The 17,148-nt window shown below is 43.8% G+C and overlaps 1 protein-coding gene across 3 annotated transcripts in view; it reads left to right on the forward strand.

The window, feature by feature from the left end:
* PDZD2 (PDZ domain containing 2) overlaps positions 1 to 17,148 on the forward strand; it is a 329,192-nt gene that overhangs the window by 151,558 nt on the left and 160,486 nt on the right. Inside the window, exon 1 of one of the 3 annotated variants that reach the window (XM_033110380.1) lies at positions 229 to 801. The exons of the other annotated variants lie outside the window; for them this stretch is intronic. The gene's annotated coding sequence lies outside the window, so the exon portion shown is untranslated. Of the gene's footprint in view, positions 1 to 228; positions 802 to 17,148 lie in introns of those variants that run through there. 3 annotated transcript variants of the gene reach the window in all.

Here is a 17,148-nt window from a genome sequence, read left to right on the forward strand (position 1 = left end):
CGGCGATTGTAATTCAGCAGTGGTACATTTGGTTACTCCGGCAGAAAGAATCTGACTGGAGATTTCTGGAAAGTTTCCTGACATCCTGCCCGGGGTGATGGTTGTGATTCTCGTTTGGGCTCCCCCACCCCCAGTAAGAGCCCATGCTGCTGCTGGTTATGAAACGGAGCAGTTATGAAATGAATCGAAGTTGGGGAGGTGGAGCTTCTTGCGGCGGCTGGAGGGAGAACTTGGGACCCGGCGAGGGTCTCGGGATAGAACGTTTTCTCCTTCAAACTTGCTCCCAGGTACCTCTGGAAGCTCCTTAGCACTTGATGTAAACAAAGTGTCTGCATCAGCAAACTCCCCGAGACCCTCCCCGGGACGGTTTCCTTTTCCCTGCGAGGGGAGTGACCAGGGAAGGGGTTCTGGAATGCTGTGGACTTTTGACAAGTGAGCAGGGGAGTGACGAGCCGAGCTGGGATTCCATTACAGTCTTTTCATCACCTCCCCTACCGGGGCTGCAGGAGGGAGGAGGGAGACATGTAGCGGACCGAGAGGAGCGTTCGGGAACCCCTGCAGGAACCATGTTCCAGAAGGGCAGTCAAGAGGCGCGCGGTGGGGCCGTGTCCGAGGCGGGGCGCGCGCCCTGAGCAGCCCCTCCGCGCCCGGCCCGGGCCAGCAGGTGATTAGGGCCTGGACCGCTCCGGGCGTGCGGGGCCCCGCCCCGCCCGTGAGGATTACCCCAGCTGCTCCCGACCGACCGAGACTGCGCCGAAGGCACCGGAGAGGAGACCCCCGAAGGTGACTTCAAAACCGGAGGTAGGAATCTGCTGAAGAAACAAAACCCTCCGGCTTCCCCCATTCCATCTGGGTTGGGGGGCAGACTGAGGAAATGGAGCCACAGCCTCAGAGAAAGGCAGCAGCCTCCAAAGGGCCCCGCTGTAATCTCGCAGATCACTTGGGTGTCTTGTTTTTGACTGGATTTGCGTGTTTAGAGATGGTTTGTGTTCCTTGGGAGGAGTCACCGAACTGGAACTGGTTTGTCAAGTACTAGACGGAAGGAGGCGCCCTGAGTGTGTGTGATGCGCGGGGTGGGGGAGCGCTGGAAAGGGGGACACAAGGGACAAGTCGGGAGGGGCTCCAGATCCAGGGTTCTTTAAGATAATACCTTGGACTAGAGGTGCGGTGGAAGCCCAAGGAGGGAATGTGGGGTGCGGGGCGCGGTTCCAGCAACGCTGGCGTCTGTTACACTGCCCTTCCGCTGTTCCTCTCACTCTCCCTAGCAGGGGAACGAATCTGGGGTAGAGCAAAGCTGTGTCTTCTACCAGCTGGAAGAGTTTCTGACCCTCTCACGAGGTCATGATCTCCTTTGGGGACGCATCTTTGCCTCAAACTCCTAAACAGTCTGCTTGGAGGACTCCCCGACACTGATTCACAAAATGTTTTGTTTGTAGTAGCCACAAATCAAAGATTTTAAAGATGAAGGATGTTTGGAAAGAGAATGACATTTTCTATCATGTTGCTACTCTCTAGGAGGCAGTTTGTAAATGCTAGGAGTGAAATGAAGTCACTTCTGTCTCATGCCGTGGGGGTAAGGAGGAGATAACTACAGCTGTCATCTTGGGAACCATTTCTTGGAGAAAAGATTCTGCGATTGTAAACAGTAAACACTTTTTATGAAAATAGGTCAGGCTGAGTTTGATGTCATAAGCGGGATGGCATAAACTGTAATACAGAAGCATCTGTAAATATACATAAAATATAGTACTCTCAGACTTTGCACTTCTAAATTCATTTGCAGATTAATTGAAAAGTAAGGTACAAGAGGATGGTCCTATCCCCAATTGTTACTCCAGCCATAAAATACTCATTGACCTGTAGGTTCTCTCTCTCTCTCTCTCCTTCCCTCCCTCTCTCCCTCTACCCCACCTCCTGAGATGTTAATGAAGTTGAAACGGTACAGGACCCACCCACAGTTAATTGCTTTCGGGATCTCTTGTCAAACCCACTGTCCCTAGGGTGCAGCCTTGAGGACTCATTGGTAGGGTGTGCTTTGGGAAAGGTCTGTGTCAGGTTCCAAAGGAAAGAAAAAAGTTCTCAGGCTGGGCCACACACAGAAGAAACAAATAGGATGTACCAGGGAAAGTGACCGGGGAAACCCACTTGGACTCAGGATTTCAGGCGTGCTCGGGCTCTTTTAGCCTGGAGCTCTGCGAGCCTGCACTGCTGGGCGTAACTGAGGAGATTCAGTCAACCTCTTCCTAATCTAGAGTGTAAGGAAGACAGTGGGAAGAGCAGCAAAGTTTCCCAAAACTGCCTTTCTGCTTGCCTTCTCACACCATAAATTGCCTGACCACACCTGGCACAGAGCTTCCTTTAATCCTCTGTTCCTACTGATCTCTGTAACTCCATGCAGGTCACAATTAGGAACTGTTTCCTTGAAGGGAAAGTGACCCCATTCTGGCCTGTTTCCTGGGACATCGAGTTCTCCTCTCACCTGCTCTGCCACATGCTCAGCCCTGCTCTTTTTAAAACTTATTTTTAATTATTTGGCATACAGTATCGTATTAGTTTTAGGTGTGCACCATAGTGATTAGATATTTACCTTACAAAGTGACGACCAGGATAAGTTTAGTAACCATCTGGCACCCTACATAGTTATTACGACGGTATCGAGTATATTCCCTATGCTGTACTTAACATCCCCATGACTATTTTTATAACTGGCAGTTGTACTTCTTTTTCCTTTCCACTTAAGGACGTTTTTCTTTTTTTATAAATTAAATTTAGTGGTGTGACAAATGGTTAGTAACATTACATAGGTTTCAAGCGTACAATTCTGTAATACGTCGTCTATCTATCACATTGTGGGTTCACCACCCCAGAGTTCATTCTCCTTCCGTCACCATATATTTGACCTCTTTTACCCTCTTCTGCCATCAGCCCGCCCCCCTTTCCCTCTTGACAGTTGTTCTTAATCCCTTTCACCCATCCCCCCCACCCCTCCCATCTGGTGACCATCAGTTTGTTCTCTGTATCTATAAGCTTGTTTCTGTTTTGTTTGTTTTGTTTTATTTTGTTCTTTAGATTCCACCTATAAGTGAGATCACATGGAATTTGTCCTCCTCAGTCTGACTTCGCTTAGCATAATACCCTGCAGGGCCATCTATGTTGCGGCAAATCAGCTCTGCCTTCTTCAGCAACTCTGCTCTTTCCTGGTGGGCTCGCCAAGTACCTTTGCTTCCTTCTAGAAGACGGTTCCCCAGGACACTACTCGGGAACCTCTTCCTGATCCCTGTGTGGGTTCTCATTCTGGAATCTGATTCAGAGCCTGAGATTCCTCTCCTTCTTTATCGAAACTCTACATAGGAGGTACAAAATGTAAAAAGTCAAATATTTCCACAAGGCTTATAACTGGGAACAGAAGTCACTCGCTCCACCCCTCACCCACCTGAGCTCCTGTGCCCCAGAGCCAGCTGCTTGCAAATCTTCATAGTATGTCTAGACAGCGAGTACGTATTCCTCCACCTTGTTCTTCTCGCTCACCAAGCCCTCTGGCCTCCTGCTCCTCTCTGGATTTGCAGCTCTTGAGGCCTACTGCATGGCCGTCATCCCGGTCTCTCCACTCATCATCATACTGGACGCGGTTTGCCTCTTCCTCATGTGGCAGCCCCTGCTTTCTAGACCCTACTTCTGAATCCTCTTTCTTTGTTTCCTCTCTCTCTCTCTGGTAAAATACATCTTCTAGAAGCTCCTGAGAGAGCACATGGGAGATAATATTTTTGGGGATCTTCCAAGTTTGATAGTTTGTTGGGGTATGAACTCTACGTTGGAAATCCTTTTCCTTCAGAATTTGGAAAGCACTGCACTTCCAGTTTCAATATTGCTGTCGAGATGTCTGATGTCATTCTAATTCCTGATGCTTTGAATATAATTATTTCCCCTCTCTGAAAGTCTTTAGGATTTTCTCCTTGTTCTTTGTAATGTCCTTTCTCTCTCTCATTATAACACTTGAGTCTTTTTTTTATCCATTTTACTTGGCTTTCAATGGACCTTCTCAATCTGGAAACTTGTGCTCTTCAGTTCTGAACAGCTTTCTGGAATTAAAAAAAAAATAGTAATTCCTCTTCTCTTCCAGAACACCTATTACTTTAGAAAGGGGTCCTCATGGATCGAATCTCGAATGTTTTTACTTTTCTGTTTTCTATCTCCTTTTTAAAAACAATAAAATTGTACTTCCGGGTAAATTTCGTTTAATTTTATCTTCCAACTCATACACTGAATTTTTATGTCTGCTATCAAATTTCTAATTTCCGAGAGCTCTTTAAGAAATCTCTGAAATTTTCTTTTTATAACCTCCTGTTCTCATTTTACGGATGAAAAGCTTTTCAAGTCTCTGTGGATCTCAATGACAGCTTCTTTGAAGCATTCCTCTCTCCCTGCATGGTTTCTTTTCCTCTGGTTTCTTCTTAGTTTTTGTTTTGTTTTTTTTTTAATTGTTTTTTATTTCAAATCTTGCATTTTAAAGGCTTTCCTCAAATGCCTGACAATCCTGAACTGATCACTGAAAAGCTGACAGGAAGGGGTGCATGCCTGGATGGGGCTTGTATCCAGAAATAGTTAGTGCCTCCTTACCAGGAATGACATCTAGAACGGTGTTGCAGAATCCACAGCAATGCCTGGCACACAGGGAACTTTCCATACATACTTACCTAGTCACTGAATGATGCATGATTTTGCTAGGGCCCCAGTAATAATGATTATTAAAAGTTCCCCAGGTCATTCAGATGTGTGGCTGGCCCTGAGCACCTCTGCTGGTGGATTAGCATGCTGAACAGTTTTACTGGAGGAATCCCACTTGTTGGCGAAAGGTCTTTCCTCGCAGAAGACGCTGACCAGGGGAAGAGAAATCCCCCACACTGAGGGGAATCGGTGTGGCATTCTGGGAGCCAGATGCGGGAAGGAGACCAGGAATCTACATTTGGTATGGAGACTGTCTGTTATTCCCCTGTTTTAAAGCAGTAACTGTCTCTCTGCTACACATGGTGTCTAATTCAGCAGAGCAAACATGTTATAGAAGGCAGGCAGCCACTCAGGAGCTGGGACTGAGAGAGGAGGGGACACAGGGGTCTGACAGCTACAGGCACAGACTCTCAGCCAGCCCTCCTGCTTTTGGGCCCCCGCTGCCCCCTCAGTGGCTGGTGCCCCCAATTCCAGAGGCTTTCTGAAGGTCTGTGGCATGAACCCCAGCCTGCTTCCAGACTTCCCGCACTGCTGTGTAGCTTTCTCTCATCTGCTAAGTCAGTGACCACTGGTTTGACCACTTTCCAGCTTCCAAAATGTTGTTGCAGTCGTTGTTCTGTTCTTTTTTGCTTTGAGTTGAGTGAACCCCCTCCCCCACACTTAAAAAAATTCCTTTACTCTCATTTCAGTCTATTATGGTTATTGGTGACTAAGTCACTCTGCCTGATGCCCCCACCTGTGCCCTGGAACCCTCCTCCCAACTCTCACTTTTGTATTTATACCCCTGCAAGTGCCCACTGGGGACAGAAATGCAAATGGGCCATGTTGTACTGTCATCTCAGCAGTAGTCATTACCAATGTCCCAGGCTGTGAGTAGAATGGTTATTGGGCATTTATATTAGGCATCTTAGCCTCTTCTCCATCCGGTCATTAATTGTGCTTCTTTGTATGTGTGGAATATCAGGCAGAGGCATTTCTAAATGTGTTTGGTGCTAACGCTTATCAGAATTCTATCTGTGAGAATAACTGTATAGCACATTAAGTTCTTTGAAATATATTCACGTTCGTTTCCTTCTTTGGTCCTCACCAGAAGCCCATTAGGTGCTTCAGCGGTCATGTGGACCCAGAAGCATCTGTTCTCTGAGATGATTAGCCATTTGGTTTGCAGTACCTCCACTCCACACCCCAGAGACAAGGGTAGGAAAGTGTGTGAGCCAAGTCTGGGCAATGAGGTGTGAAGCAAAGTTTCTTGCAGAGCTTCTAGGGAAGGTTTGCTCATTACTGAGAAAAAGACGCAAAAAATAAATGACCCTGTTGCTTCCTTGGCCCGTTACTGTCCAGAAATGCTGTCGGTATCTTGCCTCCAGCCTTAGGAGGCAGCCAGCATGCAGGAAAGAGCAGATCCCAGCGAGTCCCTGAGAAGCATGGCTTGAGCCCCACCCGTCCTCTGCACTTCCCATCATGTGGAATGGTTAATTTCCTCCCTGTTCAAGCCATTTTGAATCAGAGTTTGGTATCATTGTTTGGTATCATATACAGGTGGACATTTAGTTATGCATCATCTCATCACCAAAAAGCTAAGGCAGATCATGGGCTCCCCTGATCTGAGTAGCCTGATTCCTCGTTGTGATTGCAAGTACGATTCCTGTCTACTCTGCCAGTTTTCCAGGCAGATGAAAGTAATTGTATTCTCTCTTCCAACTTCAAAGGTAGGAATAACTATTGAGACGTTTGGGGGGGCTGGGAAGAAGAAACCTTGCTTTGGAGAGTGCTAGCTGATCCCAGTGAGAGAACATTCCGGGGCCGTCACGGAAGTGAAGACTGCTCTTCAATGATAAGGCAGTGAAGGAACCTCATGCATTCCAGCTTGTGAAAAGCCTGGCACTAGTTTCCACACACTCCTGTGATCATGGAAGCTGGCCCGTCTGCCTGCACACTTCATCGTCCATGCTTTGTCTTTGTGCATCCCAGACTTGGGGAAGATTTGAATGAAATTAACACCGGAAGCGCTCAGTGGTGTCAGGAAGACTGGAATGCAGGAAAAGTAGACTGTCCGTCCCTGTTTTCCCCAGTCTGACTCACGTGGCAAAGACACACTCTCTTTACTTTTATGAATGGGAGGCCCTTCTGATCTCTTCCATTCCCGTTAAAATGTTAGCCTGAAGGGAAGCCCGCGCTTAGTTGCACCTAGCAGTGTACCATCATTTTCCTGTTTGTCGCTGTATGTCTTACTAAATCCAGGCTGTAAGGATGAGCACTTCCTATTGCCATAGAGCTAAGATTTATTGAGCACTTACTACTTGCCGGGTATGTTATCAGCTTTCCACTTACGAGCGCATCTCATCCTCACAATGATCCTATGAAGCAGGTGCTATTATTATAATGGAGATAGTATTCAGGGAAACAGCTCAAGGTTGCCTGTCTTTCCAGTGGTGGCGCCAAGATTTAAATGCTGGCAGCCTGGTTCTGGAGCCCATTCTGTGCTATGGAATATATGCGCTACATAATTTATCATTATAGCCTGAACACCATCTGTAGTATGCAGTAGGGATTCAAACATTACTGTGAATGAATAAACAAAAGAATTTCTCATGTCATTACAGACTCATTAATTTTAATGGCAGCATATTTTCCCATAGAGTCAAAGGACCATAATTTGTGTAACTATTTCCCCAGGATTGGACGTTTAAGTAGTATGGGCTAGAATAACTGAGACGGGGACTGTCCGGAGAAACCTCAGACAGGTGGTCACTAATTGGGAGGTGACCGTGAGACACTTTTTAACCCTCGTCTTCCTTCTCCTGGCTCCGCCATCCTTAGGTGCCATCCTGATCCCCACCCAGATCCAGGTTCCCCTTGCCATCAGTAGAACTCTACGTAAAAGTGGATTGCATTATAGAGGCTTTACTACTTTTGGAGCTTTTCCCAAGGGTCCCGGTTAAGTTAAGCATAATTGGCAAGGAGTGGCCGTTTGAAACCTGGATCCCTGAAACGTCGCCTGCCAAGTGCCGTTTTCCAGGTGGTTTCCTATAACGTGTCGCTTTGCACTTTTGAGTCCAGAGATAATATATCTGACTCTTTCATTTGTTATTTAAGACTTTTGGCTGACCTCTGAGATTCTTGTTTTAATTGTCAACTGATAGAAAATATAAATGGAAAAACATGTTAGTGTGCAAACTTCGGAGTTTGTTTTATCTTTGGAAATTGGGCTGGTGGGGATAGAGGACTAAGGAAAACTGTTAGGAGACCATTTTGTCTGGCTAGCAGGTTGTCTTCGCAATTTCACTTGTTAGGCCCTACGTAAACGAATACACCATGTCTCGGGCAACATAAGCCTTATGTAGAAGTTACTTACAATTAAAGAAGTTTCCGCTTTTATCAGTTAAGTTATAGCTGGGATATGCTGAAGACCTTGATATTTAAATTTAGATTCATCCTATGGTGCAACCCTTTAGTAGAACAAATCATCTTTTTTGAAAAGTTAAAGACATACTTGCCCCAAATATATCTCAAATGTGTATGTGTGTGTTTGTATAATTTATAAGTGTGCGTGTTTTCTCCTTCCTCTCTCCCGTTCCCCCAATTCATTCTCTTCTCTGTACCAAGAGGTTTCCTTCTATGAACTACAATATCTGGCCTCTCTTTGTCCTGTTTCTGGTTGGGTTCAGCCATTGGGAGGCATAGGCGGATCAGAAGGCAGGAGACAGTGTTGGGGCGTTTATCCCCCTCACAATCGTCCCTTGAAACTTACTAAGATTCTATCGACGGCTGATTTCTTTTAAGCTCTTGATGGGCAGCTCACTTTCATGGCTCCAGCTCACACTGCTTCTTCCCCTTTCCCTTCAGACCTAGAGGAAGTAATAGTTTCCCAGCCGCTGCTCACCCAGGGTGCCTCCTCCTGCCTCAACCCTTTTGAGTGTGCCTTCTGTTTCCTGCTGGGACCCTAGATGTGTGTGTCCATCTCTCATATAAAAGCTTGATTGTCGTGTCTGGCTCCACAGTACCAGTTATGTTTACTTTAGTGCATCTGAATTTGAATTGTATCTTGTCCTGTCCAAGAGTTGTCATCTTATTCTTGTGTATTAGATTATTCTTGTATATTAGTATTCTTTTCTATTAGATTACTAGTCCCAGCGGGCAGGGGTGTGGCTTATTCTCCCTATAATATCTAGTACAGGCGTACCTCAGAGATACTGCAGGTTCGGTTCCAGACCACCTCAGTAAAGTGAATATCTCTATAAAGTGAATCACACGAATTTTGGGGTTTCCCAGTGCATATAAAAATTGTGTTTACACTATACTCTGGTCTATAGTTACACTATACTCTAGCCATAATGTGCAATAGCATTATGTCTAAAGAAAAAAATGTACCTGGCTTAACTTTTTAATTAAAAACCAGTTTATTGCTAACCATCATCTGAGCCTTCAGCAAGTCATAATCTTTTTGCTGGTGGAGGGTCTTGCCTTCAATTTGTAAAAAACGCAATATCTGTAAAGTGCAGTAAACGAGGTATGCCTGTATACTGTTTTGAATACAGAGGTCATAGCAACCCATGAGGTGAAATTATAACATACATATATATAGGAGTACATGAATGTATGTGGTATACAAAGTCTCACAATTAAGTTCGCGAACTCATCCTAGAAAAAGTGCTACATACCTCACTGCTGAATTTCACGATGGTCACCTTTGAAGTACTCCCCTTGGGAAGCTATGCACTGACACCAACTCCTAGTCCAGACTTCAAAGCAACTTTGGAACTCTTCTTCTGGAATGGACTTCAGAGCAGTCGTAATATTACCCTCCATGTCCTGAATGTCATCAAAATGTCTTCTTTTCAGTATTTCCTTTATCTTCTGGTAAAGAAAGAAGTCATTGGGGCCAGGTCAGGTGAGTAGGAAGGGTGTTCCAATATAGTTATTTGATTACTGGCTAAAAACTCCCTCACGGACAGTGCCATGTGAGCTGGTGCATTGTCGTGATGCAAGAGCCATGAATAGTTGGCGAAAAGTATAGGTCATTTTCTCTAACTTTTTCACGCAGCCTTTTCAGCACTTCCAAATAGTAAACTTGGTTAACTGTTTGTCCAGTTGGTACAAATTCATAATGAATAATCTCTCTGATATCAAAAAAGATTGGCAACATCAGTGCAACAAGTTTGTGAACTGAATTGTCAGACCTTGTATATGTGGGCATGATATACCTGTGACTTGATTTTTAAAAAAATAACCTTTATTTGTATCCTTATCAGCATTGGTTCTATCATTTATGCAGTAAACAATTACCAAGTGTCAGTTACAGGCAGCACATTATGCTAGGTACGCGTTTTAATGTTTTTTCAGAGTTCATAAAGATTCATAAAGAGGTTTCATAAAGAATTGAAATAATAATAGAATTTTCAAGCTAGAAGGAATCTCGGAGCGTATCTAATCCGGGTTCATCATTTTAAGGTGCCACTGAGGAGGAGAGGTTCAGTGCTTTGATCTGGAGCACAGGTGGTAGGTGGTATGGATCATGCCAGGACGTGGTGCCCTGACTCTCCGCCTAGGGGTCCTTTTCCTATCTCCCTACTGTCACACTGCTTGGTCATCTCATAGGTACTTTCTGGTGAAACTAACCTCCATGTGGTATCCTTGAGAAAGCCTCTCTGCTGCTCCTCTTGCTTCCCTCTGTGTTGCAAATGCAAACCAGACAGTGCTGCTCTGAGCTCATAAAAGAGCCTAATAGGATGCAGACGGTGGATTCTAACCCAAGCTCCCACATACCTCCCCTGCCCCCACCCCCCCACCCCGGTGTAGACCACTGGGGGAAATATCTGGACCAACCCACAGCCTCTCTTAAACATCTCTCTTCACTGACTTTAAACTCTGGAGCAATGGTTTATGTGGGTGTATGAGGTGTTGAGGTTGCGCTGGGTGCGTTAGTTGTCTACATCCTGTGGTTATTGGAGCCAGACTCGCAGTCCTCATCTGCACAAGTGTGATCAAGTCAGGCCTTGCAGAGTTTCCCTGGAGGGCATTTGCCGATGAGTCCATTTAGCTCCAGGACCAGAGGATAAGTGTTCCCTACAACATAGAAACCTGTGGCTCCACTAATTCACAATGCAAAGTTGGTTTAAGATGAATAAGAAAAAGCCTTCCCGTAAGAAATAGAAGCAAAGCCGATTGACTGAGACCTTCACTTCATGTGATAAGATAAATGTCATTAATTCATGTTCCTTCCTCCAATGTTACATTCTTTCACATACAAGTCGGGGTGGGGGTGGGGTTGTGGTAAAGTGTTGCCCCTCACCTGTAAGATGCAGGTTCAGGAAGATTAGAGAAAGATAAGGGGGGATAGTATCTTTACTGAATGCCTGCTATTTGTGAGGTTTTGTGCTAGGGGCTTTAACTAAAGGATCTCACACCCAGATAGCTGCGTGATAAGCCCATTTTGCAGATCTGGAAACTGAGGCTCAGAAGGGCTGTAACATACCCAGAATTACTTAGCTAGTATAAGGGGATATATCATATTCTCAGTTCTGTCTGACTCCACATATAAACCTTGTTAGTAAAGTAGTGACGTTCCAAACCCAGCTGGCCTACGTACTTGCTTGTAAATGACTCTGGGGACAGTTAGCCTCTCTGCCTTGCTTACCTCAACTGTAAAATGGGGATAAGGTGCATCCCTCCTTCATAGGTTAGTGGCCAGGACCGAGATATTCACATAGAGTGTTCATCACAGTGCCACGCACAGAAGCCCTTAGTGAAATTTAGCTCCCGGGCCCCGAGACCGGGTTTGCTGCTTCTTCAATGTGCTTTGTCAACTGTAAACGTCCCTGAGTGATTTCCTCAGTCATAAAACGAGGCTTGGCTAAAAGGTCAGTTTTCTCAATGGAGAAAAACCCAGGGAGAATGAGGCCAATTCCCATCTTTCATGTTGTAACTATCAAACTTCCGCAGTGCTGGGTCTGTGTGTTACTTTTGGACACAACCTTCTCAAGTCTACGGGTGAGAATCTGGACGCTGCCCTGGAGGTCGCTTTTCTGAGTGCAGCCAAATTCCAGCAACATTCCCTCGGTTCCTGCCCTTTGGGTTTTCCTCTCTTTCATGACTCACTGTCCCTGCTGTAAAGGAAAACTCTGTTTATTGTTTTCATTTACATTATGCACAATACTCTCTGAATGCTACTTCAGTTCTGGCACTTCTGGTCACCAAATGTGTGGGGAGGGCGGGGTGGAGATTTCCCCACACAAAATAATACTAGTTCAGTTCAGACATTATGTGGACAGAGATTGAGGTCCAACAAGTTAAGGGCTCTGTCCCACAAGACTGTCCCCCCCCCACACACATATACACACTTCAAATGCCAATCAAAAGTAGTCCAAGTTGTCACCCGTGCTTCTGACCAACTGGCTATACATAGGAGCTTCCCACAACCCCTCCTATTAATTAATAGGGTTAATCAGGTTGGATTAATTTGCTAGAGCTGCTGACGGAACTCAGGAAAACAGTTTACTTACTAGATTACTGGTTTATTATGAAAGGGTACAACTCAGATGGCAGATGCATAGGGCAAAGAGTGGGGCCAGGGGTATGGCATCTCCACATGTTCCCAACCCCATCCTTCTGGGCTTTTGTGGCAGCACGATTGATTGATGATTAAATCATGGGCTCTTGCTGATTGGACTCAGTCTCTAGCCCCTCTACCCTCCCTGGAGGTCAGGGGTGGGATTGAAAGTTCCACCCTCTGTGCCTGGGTCACCTGCCAACCAGCCCCCATCCTTAAGGACTTTCCAAAGTCACCATATTACCATAAACTAAGATGTGATTGGAAGGACTTGTTATGAATAACAAAAAAATACCCATTTCACCTGTCTTGCTCTGGAGTTGTTTCTGGAACTAAATATTATAAGGAAAGATGTCCTATGGCTCTTATATGGAAAACTACAAGGGCTTTAGGAGCTCTGTGCCAGGAACAGTAGGCAAAGACCAAATACATATATTTCTTATTATAAATCACAGTGTTGATGTATATTCATCATCATTATCACCTTTTTTTCCTCCTCCACCCCTCTGTCCTCTTTGAACTGAAATTTAATGGCTGCCGTGAGCCTCTTTTACAGCTTGGAGCATTGTCCATTGTTCTTTCTACTTCAGTCACTGATGTAAGTGATAGGCAGGGCTCAGTGAAGCTCCCAAGGTGTTTAGGCCTTTCAGAATGTTCCAGAAAATTCTCCCTATTTCTTACACACAACCCTCTCTGGCTGCTTTTGCTGCTGGCAGTGCCTTCTAGCAGCAGGAGAGCTGAGCTCAGAGTCTTGTGGGTGGCGAGTGGTGCTTCTGAGGGCTGAGAGAGGGTGGATCTCACCCCCTTCAGAAGGTGGGATAGGATCTGGGAGGAGTCTCCCTGAGGCAGATCCTCTGCTGCCACCCTTAAAGGGATCCTACCACAGCGGCATAAATTTGTTTTTAAAAGCTGAAGGAAAAAGACAAGACAGAAAGCCAGTGACCCTCCCAGCCTGGCTCCAGTGGCAGCACCCATCTGTTCTGTGAGACAGAAACCTGTTTCTGGGTCCTCTGAGACCCAACATATTAGATTCCTCTGAAGTCCCCCAGCTCTACCCTGAGAAAGTCCACTTATGATTCTGTACCACTTTGCCATGATGGCCTGCTGAGGGAAAACGGCAGATGGGAGAAAATGTGGGAAATGAAGTTATACAGTTTATCTCATGCCCAAATATAATTCACCGCCCCCACCACCAAAACAAAAACACAAAACACGTTGTCAAGAATGAGGATGTTTAAGTCTTCATAAATTCTCTGATACTGTGAGAGGATCTCACAATTATTTTATCTTGAACATCAAAGTATTATTTAGAGAACACACATTAGCCTGAAAGGACCTTAGTCAGTACTGGTTTTGGATGCTTATAGAGGTCAACTGAGGAAGTAATAGTAAAAAAAAAAAAGGAAAGTTAAAAAAAGTCTGGTAATATTCCTGTGCATCTGACCTCACAGTAACAAGTGTTGGATTTCTTTGTAAACAAGACCTTTAAAGATCATTTAAAATTGGAACAAGATAAGAACTTTATCCAAATAACTTAAATGGAAGTGAAGAGGATATGTTCTGGAAAACTCAGAATGTAGCCGTAATCACAGGAACGGGTGTAAATATACTGGTGCCACTGAAGACTTTGAATAAATGTTTTCCTAAAGTGTGAGAATCAGGAGTGAGAGGAAACTGGAAATATTTCTAAATTATCATTAACTTCTATGATGTTTACATAATATTCATGTATATAATTACATACATACAAGTATTTGTATTGCTGTATTAATAAATAGCTAAAGGTAAAGATTGTTTTATTTATATCACTTACATTTATGTAACCAAATTTTCCCCCCAGTTTTTTTCAACTCCGTTCTAATTGGGACAGTACGGGATCCCTTATATTTGGAGTCAACTTATGACCCAGCTAAGATGTCCTTTGTTCACCTCTCAGTCTACAGAAAATACAAACTGATGTCAAGTATTTTTTATCATATATATCGCTGTGAACTTGAATCATTGCTTCCATAACTTCATTCTTGTTTCGTATTTGAACTTTCTTGGTTTGCAAGTGCCAAACCAAAATAAAACAAAATGAACAGAAATGCAGAATCTTAAAATGGCTCACATAGATTTTCTCTAAAATCAGTAAGGGATTTTAAACTGAGAAAAGGGCACCGAGTTATACTTAGGGGTCCCTTACATCCAGACCTATGTGGCGTTTGGAGGGGTAGCGAGCAGATTAAGAGGAGTGTGGGCTCTTGTATGAAGTAGAGCCCTCGACCCCGTATGAGCAGAGCAGAGGGTCCATCCAGGGAGAAGTTGTCTGCGGAGCGCAGTCAATCTTGGGCAGCCTGTCCGCTTGTGGTTTTGGTGAAGCAAACAAGGAAGAAGTTCCCTCAGGAAAAATCACAGGCACAGGAAGGCCAAACCTCACTCCTCCGGCCCTTCTTCATCCTCCCCGTGGGAGTGGGGATGTGTGTCCTCCCCACAGAGCCATCTGGCCCACAAGTAATCACAGGCCAACGGGAAATTTCCATTTGGAAAAAAACATCTCCAACAAGAAGCCATCTGACTGAAGCGCTTTCTCTTCTCAGGAGATGTATGTTCCCGGAAATAAACACAAGATGTGTTTAATACCATTGTGTCGACGTTAACTGGCCTGTCATTGTCTGTCCCCTCTTCCCACCCCACGCTGCCAAGCACGCTTTTCTAGAGAAACCATGGCAGCCCCCAAACCTGCAACATTGGGGTTAGTCAGGATTCTCCAGGGAATAGAATGGAGGGGAGCTCATATATTAGGGTGAGGGGATTTATTTTATTAATTTGGCTCACATGATTGTGGGGGCTGACAAGCCCAAAATCTGTAGGGTAAGCCAGCAGGCTGGAAATTCAGGGAGGGTGTTCTATGTTGCAGTCTTTTTTTTTTTTTTAATTAAATGTATTGGGGTAACATTGGTTAACAATTATATGTTTCAAATATACAGTTCTATGATACATCATCTGCATTTGCATTGTGTGCTCACCATTCAGTCTAGTCTTCTTTCTGTCATCATATTTTTGACCCCCTTTACCCTCTTCATCCTCCCCTAACTCCCTTCCCCTCTGGTAACCACCATATTGTTGTCTATGTTTTTGAGTCTGTTGGTTTTTGTTTGTTGCTTTCTGTTTTATATCCCACATATGAGTGAAATCATATAGTTCTTGTCCTTTTTCTTTCTGACTTATTTTACTTAGCATGATAATCTCAAGATCCATCCATGTTGTAGCAAATGGCAGTATTTCATCCTGTCTTATGGCTGAGTAGTATTCCACTGTATATATGTACCATCTCTTCTTTATTCAGTTGTCCATCGAAGGATACTTAGGTTGTTTCCAGGTCTTGGCCATCACGAATAATGCTGCAATGAACATAGAGGTCCATATATCTTTACGGATAAATGTTTTCAGATTTTTGGAGTAGATACCCAGTACAGGGATTGCTGGGTCATGTGGTAATTCTATTCTTAATTTTTTGAGGAACCTCCATACTGTTTTCCATAGTGTCTGCACCAATTTACATTCCCACCAGCAGTGTATAAGATTTCCTTTTTCTCCACAGCCTCTCCAACACTTGTTATTACTTGTGTTGTTGATAATAGCCATTCTAACGGGTGTGAGGTGGTATCTCATTAAGGTTTTGATTTGCATTTCCTTAATAGCTAGTGAAGTTGAGTATTTTTTTTCATATATCTGTTGGTCATTTGTATGTCTTCTTGGGAAAAATGTCTGTTCAGGTCCTCTGCTCATTTTTCAATTGGATTGTTTGGGTTTTTTGTTGTTGTTGAGTTGTGTGAATTTTTTATTTATTTTGAATATTAGCCCCTTGTCAGAGGTATGATTTGCCAATATCTTCTCTCATTCAGTTGATTGCCTTTTTGTCTTGTTGATGGTTTCTTTGGCTTTGCAGAAGCATTTTAGTTTGATGTAGTCCCTTTCATTTATTTTTGCTTTTACTTCCCTTGCCTTTGGGGTCAAGTTCTAAAAACCTTTCTGAGACCAAGGTCCATCAGTTTAGTACCTGTGTTTTATTTTACATATTTTATTCTTTCTGGTCTTACGTTTAAGTCTTTAATCCAGTTAATTTTTATGTATGGTGTTAGATATCAGTCTAGTTTCATTCTTTTGCATGTGGCTTTCCAATTTCCCCAACACCATTTGGAAAGGGTTTCCTTTCTCCAGTGTATGTTTTTGGCGCCTTTGTCAAAAATTACCCATATATGTGTGGGTTTATTTCTGGGTTCTCAATTCTGTTCCATTGGTCTGTGTATCTGTTTTTCTGCCAATACCATGCTGGTTTGATTAGTGTGGCTTTGTAGTATAATTTGAAGTCAGGGAGTGTGATACACCCGGCTTTGTTCCTTTTTCTCAGGATTGTTTTGGCTATTCAGGGTCTTTTGTGCTTCAATAGAAATTTGATGATTTCTTGGTTCTATTTCTTTGAAAAATATGATTGGGATTTTGATTTGATTTTCACCTTACTCTAAAGAGAAAAATTTAAGATGGATTAAAAATAAATTTCAAATAGATTACAAATTAAGCACAGTGATTAGCATGCTTTTGCCTAACATATGTCAGATACTCCCTAAAAATATACGTTGGTTGCAGGGCTCTTTATTTCACTCTGATAATTCATTGATTCCTACCTCAATATCACATAGCTCTTAATCACTATAGTTTTATAATGTGTTTTAATATGTGGTAAGGTGAGTCTACCCTCATTGTACTTCTTTTTCAAAACTCTTTGTTATTCTTAGTCTGATACTCTCCCACATGAATATTAAAGTATTGTTCAAGTTTCCCAAAATTTTTATTGAAATCTTTTTGAAATTTCACTGACGTTATTGATTAAT

The sequence above is a fragment of the Rhinolophus ferrumequinum genome, chromosome 7 (genome assembly GCF_004115265.2).
Source record: "Rhinolophus ferrumequinum isolate MPI-CBG mRhiFer1 chromosome 7, mRhiFer1_v1.p, whole genome shotgun sequence".
NCBI classification, from domain to species: domain Eukaryota; kingdom Metazoa; phylum Chordata; class Mammalia; order Chiroptera; family Rhinolophidae; genus Rhinolophus; species Rhinolophus ferrumequinum.